Source organism: Littorina saxatilis, linkage group LG16 (genome assembly GCF_037325665.1).
Source record: "Littorina saxatilis isolate snail1 linkage group LG16, US_GU_Lsax_2.0, whole genome shotgun sequence".
In the NCBI taxonomy this organism is placed as follows: Eukaryota; Metazoa; Mollusca; class Gastropoda; order Littorinimorpha; family Littorinidae; genus Littorina; species Littorina saxatilis.
This window is the reverse complement of record NC_090260.1, coordinates 43,759,933-43,767,325: the sequence shown is the minus strand read 5'-3', so window position 1 is coordinate 43,767,325 and position 7,393 is coordinate 43,759,933. Positions and strand designations below refer to the sequence as shown.

The window sequence follows — 7,393 nt, the reverse complement described above, 5'->3', positions numbered from 1 at the left end:
AAGACTATGTTCCATTGTGTTCGTTTCTTAAGAATGCGATCGATACGCACACGATTCCGAATAAAAACTACATAAACTAGTCAGCGAAAGTTTCCTGCTACGAACTGTGCAGTGGTTTTCTGGTGAGTACATCTTAACACAGTTAATATCATAACATTTGTCCACAAGTCTCCCAGTCTTTCACTTGTGTCAATGAAGAACACTTTTAGATCTGTATCACATGTTTCTCAGTGCAAAGGTTAGATCCACTAATGTTCAGGTTAAAGTTTCTGGATAATACTAATAGGGCCATCCATTACATGCACCCCCGCTTTCTAACATTATGCTCCGCATAATCTATATATTTTAAAACATATTCTTCTGTAACTTTAACTACCAGTACCAGAACTAGAACATAGAAATTGAAATTTGAAATTAAAACTTGAGTGAATCACTTCTGTCCTATTTGATCTTTTTGTAGTTTAGTTTGATGGTGGTTCTTCCATCCTTCCGTTTGATCACAGAAGATGCAAAAGTGTTTGTCACTTGCACCTGTGCAATCGCCATAGCTTCATCGTAGGGCAGATACACTGTGACTGGGTATAGTTTTGCTGCAGAAGGCAAGTCTGTTTTCTCTTTCTCCTTCCCCTGACCCCCCTCGTTGATTGAAACATCACTTATGGTTTCATATACCGGTACTGGTTCCATCTGTAACACATTAATATCGTATTGCGCTAATTAAGTTATTCATAGTCCATGTTTTCATATTTGTCAACCGTCCATACTACAATACATCTTGTATTACCCACTTATCTTCTAAAACTAACCGAGACCGAGTAACATTGTTAGGATTGAAAAAGCGTGCTACAGTACCTTCGTGCTTTACCAATTTCACATCGCCTAACAATAACTCGACTCCTTGAGAACTCTACCTGTCCAGTTTGAATAATTATCTTGGCCTAGTGCCTCACATTATTGTCACACAGGGATATATATGTCTCGAAACCAGCCTCAATTTACCTTGAGTTACGCTCCATCATACTAACTAACACAATCCCTACGAAAGACATATATGAAAATACTGTTTATGAATGACTATCTTTTGCACAATGTCATCGTTATGTTCCAGGAAAACAAGGTGAAGTTACGAACAGTTCAGTCTCCACTTCTCCATCCACGTCGGCACATTCTTTCCTTTATAAGGTAACAGTCTGTCAATGTGATACGCCTTTGAATCTTTCTTGGGTCTAGTTTTAATAAGGTATGTCAAATCATCAATCTTGTTGGTGATGATATACGGTCCTTTCCATTTTGACGTCATTTTAGTACACACACCTATTTTCCTGACAGGGTTGAACAACCAGACTAATTGTCCTACACTCAGTTCACGTTTTCTGGTTTTCATGTTGTAGTATCTCTCTTGATGCACTGCACTTTTCTTTAAATGTTTCCGTGCATGTTCATATACTTTTTGAAATGTCTGTTCCAGGTTTGCAGTGTAGACATCTGGGGAAACATCTTCTTCTTCAGCTCCGGGTCGCCCAAACACCAGTGACATCGGTAGTCTCGCCTCACGTCCCAGCATCATTCGATTTGGAGTTATACCTGTACTGCAGTGAACCGACGATCTGTATGCTGAGGCCAGCAGAGGTAGGTAGATATCCCAGCCTTTCTGATTGTTTTCGCAGTACGCTGTTAACATAGCAGCCAGTGTTCTGTTGAATCGTTCTACAATTCCATTTGCTTGAGGCCGCATGCTTGTAGATCTGGTCTTGTTTATCCCCACTAGATTACACATTTCCTTGAATAACACTGATTCAAAGTTTGTGCCCTGATCAGTGTATAGTGTTAGTGGATACCCAAATCTGCTTGCGAAATGGGTTATGAAGGCTTGTGCTACTGTCTTTGCTTCTTGATTTGGAATTGGTATTGCTTCTGTCCATCGTGTGAATTGATCTGTGATGACCAAAATATGTGTGTTTCCCATCACTGTTTTGGGAAAGGGTCCACATATGTCTAGATTCACTCGTTCCAGAGGTTCACCAACTCCACAATGTCCAAGTGGAACACGTTTTTGATGAGATTTTCTAACAGCACACTTATCACATTGGACACAGTAGCGTTTGATACAATCATCCATGGCTGGCCAATAATATGACTGTTTTATTCTCTCTCCTGTCTTTTCAGATCCAAGATGACCAGCGGTGGGAACGTCGTGATGATTCTTCATAACATCTTCTTGCTTTGACTCAGGTACGATCATTTGTAGTCCTGTATCTTTATCATTCTCAAGACGCTTTCTGCAGAGAATACCATCTACTATACATAGTCTGTCCCACTGAGCCCAAAGTGTTTTTGCCTGAGAACGTTTTGTAGAGAGATCTGCCCATTTTGGTCGCTCCTTTGATTTCATCTTCGCAGATAGAAGTGGTTCAATATCTTGATCTTCAAGTTGAGCTTGGCTAAGTTCTTCTGCATTCCATCCGTCCAGAGATAATGGATGAAATCTGACTTCAAAATCAGGTTTTTCTGTACTTGATGATGAGTCTAGAGTTTTACTACATGACGGTTTCTGTTCATCCTCCACAATCATAGCTATGTTGTGATTTTCTTGCTTGACTTGCTTGCTTGCAGAACTGAGGATATCAGAGAAAGAGAATTGAACTGCTGTTGACTTGTCTTCGGAACTGAGGATGTCAGAGAAAGAGAATTGAACTGCTGTTGGTCTTAGTTCATCATTCTTGGTTCTCCGTTGTGTCAAAGTACATGCAACAAAGTTTTCTTCTTTCATTGTTTCTTGATCTCTTTGTTGTTGTCTCAGGCATGATGTACAGGGTTTTCTGCTCAAAGCATCTGCATTGGAATGTTTCAACCCAGCACGATGAACAACATTCAGATCATATGTTCCCAGTTCCTGTAACCATCTTGCTGTTTGACCGCTAGGATTCTTCAGATTTTTCATCCAACTCACTGCAGCGTTATCAGTTCGTATGGTCACCTTCTGTCCATACAGGTAGTGATGAAATTTCTTCAGTGCTTCCACTACTGCTAGTAATTCTTTTCTGGTCACACAATAGTTTTGTTCAGCTTTCCCATGAGCTTTACTCATGTAGGCAATGACTTTTTCTTGGCCTTCTTGTATTTGAGAAAGTACTGCTCCCACAGCTGTGTCACTAGCATCAGTGTCCAAAATGAAATCTGAGTCAGGTAGTGGATATGCCAAAATCGGTGCTGTAGTAAGTTTTTCTTTCAGTGTTTTGAAAGAATCTTGACAATCTGAAGTCCATTCAAAATGCCGATTTTTCTCGCAGGCTTGATGTAATGGTTTTGCAATTTTGGCAAAATCTCGAACGTATCGACGATAATAGCCACAGAGACCAATGAAACTTCGAACTTCTTTTGTCGATTTTGGTGTAGGCCATTCATCCACTGCTTTGATCTTCTCTGGATCAGTTTTCACTCCATTTTCACTGACAACATGTCCAAGGAACTGAATTTCCTTTTGAAACAAGTTACATTTTGACGGTTTGAGTTTCAACTTTGCCTCTTGAAATCTTTGTAGCACGTGTCCCAGTCTTTCAACTCCTTCTTCAAAGGTTTTGCTTGGAACGATAGTGTCATCTACAAACAGCAAACATTCTTCCCATTGTAGGCCTCTGAGTACGTTTTCCATGAGTCTTTCAAATGTAGCTGGCGAGTTTGACAGACCGAAAGGTAAGACATTGAAGTGGAAAAGTCCCATCTTGGTAGCAAATGCAGTTTTCTTTTTAGACTGTTCATCCATAGGAATCTGCCAGAATCCACTTTGTAGATCAACTGTTGAGAACCAATGGTTTCCAGCTAACGCATCAAGACAGGTGTCGATTCTTGGGAGAGGATAGGCATCTGACACAGTTATGTCGTTTAGACGTCTATAGTCCACACAGAATCGTATTGTTCCATCTTTCTTCCTGATGAGAGTAACTGGAGATGACCAACTGCTGTTTGATGGTTCAATGACATTTCTTTTCAACATCTTCTCCACTTCTTCTTTTTCTGCTTTCGCTAATGCCAAAGGTTGTTGCCGGGGTGGTAGTTTGACTGGCCTTGCTTCTCTTGTATTGATTTCATGAGTAACTTTATCTGTCAAACCCATGTCATCAGAAGATGTGGCGAAAACGTCTTGATATCGTATCAACAGCTGTTTCAAACTCTGTACTTGATGAGGTTCTAAATGTTCTGTACTTCTTTTCAACAGGTCTTGTAGATGTTCAGGAATCTGATCACTTCTGTTATCTTCTTTTGTAATGTTTGTAGATCTCACCTCTTCTGGTTGCTGCTCATACACCGATTCACATCTTCCAAGTTGTTGATTTGGGTACAATATCACATCTTTGTCGGTAGTGTTCACTATTTTTGCAACAAGGTTGACTTTGCTTTGTGTCAATGCTGGTAGTAGAACAATACCTCTGTTGTGTACAATTGTAGAAAGTGGTTCCATGTACAGCAGTTGATTCAAGTGTTCTCTCTCTGGTATTTGCACTGAAATCCATCTCACAGTATGTGCAGGTAGATTTGTTGTAGAAGTTGCTTGAATTTGGCCAATCATTTCATGTCTTCCAATACAACAGGAAAGTGTGTCATTTTGAAGTTGTATTTTCAACTTTTTGAAGTCGATTTGACAGCAATGTTTTAGAAGAAAGTCTTGCCCTAGAATGCCATCAACTGGAATGTCACAGACTATAATCACATGTTCAAATGTGCTTTGTCCCAACGTGATTTTAAACACTGCTGATCCTTGTTGCTTAATTGCTTGGCCATTCACAGCAACTAATGGAGTGGACACTTGAAGAGGTGAAATACTGTTTTTGTTAAGTTTATCAAAAACTGACGTAGAAAGAAGAGTTGTAGTGCTTCCACAATCAACTAGAAAGTTGACTTTTTCTTGGTTCTCTACCAATACAGAAGTATACATTCCATTGTCAGTATCACTAATTTTTGATCCCGATACACCAATTCTTCTTGGTACATCTTCTTGTGTTTTATCTTCTTTCTCTTTGTTTTCCTGTTCCGTAGTTTCTTCTTTCTTCATGTTGCGTTGACTCGGTTGAGTATCCTCCCTGTTTTCCTGTTTCGTAATTTCTTCTTTCTTCATGTAGCGTTGACTCGGTTGAGTATCCTCCCTGTTTTCCTGTTTCGTAATTTCTTCTTTCTTCATGTAGCGTTGACTCAGTTGAGTATCTTCCCTGTTTTCCTGTTTCGTAATTTCTTCTTTCTTCATGTTGGGTCTTCGTCGATTTACCGATTCTCGACCCTTTAAAATCGGCGGTTCTCGTTTCCCTCTCTTCTCTGTTGAGAACGTCCGTTGTGGGTTGGTCGAGTTTCAAATTGTTCCTGTTCTTTGCACTTCCTGTACAAATTACAGTCTTTCAAACTGTGGTCAGAGCGTTTACAACATGTGCAAAACTGTGTTCTCTGTCTGCAGTTTCTGGACAAATGTGTAGTCCCATTACATGTCCAGCACCGTCTGTCTCCCTTTTGTTGTTGACGATTTCGAGCAGATGTCTCCGGTGAAGAATTTATCATCGTTGATTCTTCTCCGTTGACCATGAAGATTTTCTTTTTCTGTGGTACCATGATAGCTTCATACATGTCAGCCACCTCTTCAGCTTCTCGAATGGTTTGACAGTTTCTCTCCAAACATCGCCATTTTATGTCTGGACTCATATTTTTATACCATTGCTGTAGTGCAAGTTGATGTTGAGTTGATGACCCAACATTTGGATATGCCCTTTGTGCAAGTAGAAGAAGTTCATCAGAAAAGTCTGCCAATCCTTCATTTGGTAGTCTTTTTCTGTTTTCAAACTGTGTGGTCCAGTACACCCCATGTCTGGATGCTGTGCCGAATCTCTGTCGCAGTTGAAATATAAGACTGGCATATTCTCTTTTTTCATGAGGTGCTAGTCCAGCGTAGAATCTTCTGGCTTGTCCTTTCAAACAGGCTCCAAGAGTGAGTGTTCTTTCTCTCAGTGTCCAACCACCTAAATCAGCAATACATTCAAACTGATCTAAGTATGTCTCAAAGTCATCACTCCCATCGAAAAGTTGTGGTTTCATTTGTAGACCTCTTCTACTTGATCCTTTGTATGTCTTGTCTGTTACTGTTAGTTCTTGAACACCTCCAGTAGAATTATGACTATTTCCTCCCATCGGAAATTCTGTTCCCTCAGTTTCTTCATCACGTAGATACTGTTCATAAAATTGTTCAGGATTCATCATTGTTAATACTTTCTTTTCTTCTTTTGCAGAAATCAATCAAGTCCAATCCAAGCAGAATCTCCGTAAAAAGTCACTTTTAAAGAAAAGTCATTCCTCATCTGGTATAAAAGTAAAAAAAACATCTCCTTCTTGTAAAATCCTCTTCTTCCACGATATCCGCTACAGCTCTGTATAAAACATGTATCAAAAGTCAATAAAGTTTATAAAAATCACCTCCAGGCTACTATGCTTCTTCTAATTTCTTCGGTTCCTCTTCTTTCTTTTTGTGTATGTTGTCTAGTGTCTTCAGTTCCTCTTCTTTCTCTCTTGTTGTACGTTGTCTAGTTTCTTCGATTCCTCTTCTTTCTCTCTTGTTGTACGTTGTCACAATCACATGAAGATTTTAATCCGTGAATAATCACATGAAGATAATAATCCGTGAATCAGCACATGAAGATAATAATCCGTGAATCAGCACATGAAGATAATAATCCGTGAATCAGCACATGAAGATAATAATCCGTGAATCAGCAGGGTTATTTCCATATTTTTTTTTTTTTTTTTTTTTTTTTTTTTTTTTTTTACACACACACTTTAATCCATGAATCCACTGCAGGCCGGGTTATTTCCAAGAAATGTGTCTTTCACAAAAGAATCACAAATCCCACTTCTGACACCATTGTAACGGGATGGGCGCGCGAGCTGTTGTTGGCTCTGGTTGTTGATTGTTGTGTGTGTGAATGTTAATGAAGAATAAAGCAAACACAAATTGTTCCAGGTTTCAATGTTCAGATTTATTCATCTGAACAAATTCGTATCGAACTTCAATATATCAGTGCATCGTTCATTCACATATAAAAATAGGCATGACATATGATGACCTTGTTCTGGACTATCTTCTTTACTGTAGACTGCGATCTCTTCATGTAGCTTAGAACCTAATATTCTCAACTCAATATTATATCCTTCCTAGTCCAGTCTCGAAGAAGCTGCCCCGATTTCTCCTGTCGGATAGCCCCACTTTCTTCTTGTAGACTGCTATCCCTTCCTAGTCCAGTCTCGAAGAAGCTGCCCCGATTTCTCCTGTCAGATAGCCCCACTTTCTTCTTGTAGACTGCTATCCCTTCCTAGTCCAGTCTTGAAGAAGCCGCCCCGATTTCTTCTGTCGGATAGCCCC

At 39.6% G+C, this 7,393-nt stretch overlaps 1 long non-coding RNA gene across 1 annotated transcript; it reads left to right on the top strand.

The window, feature by feature from the left end:
- Positions 1-480: 480 nt before the first annotated feature.
- LOC138949661 (uncharacterized) lies at positions 481-6,450 on the top strand. Its single transcript, XR_011450379.1, has 4 exons — positions 481-1,182; positions 1,469-1,629; positions 2,167-2,232; positions 6,267-6,450. It is a non-coding gene; the product is annotated as an uncharacterized lncRNA (long non-coding RNA).
- Positions 6,451-7,393: the final 943 nt, after the last annotated feature.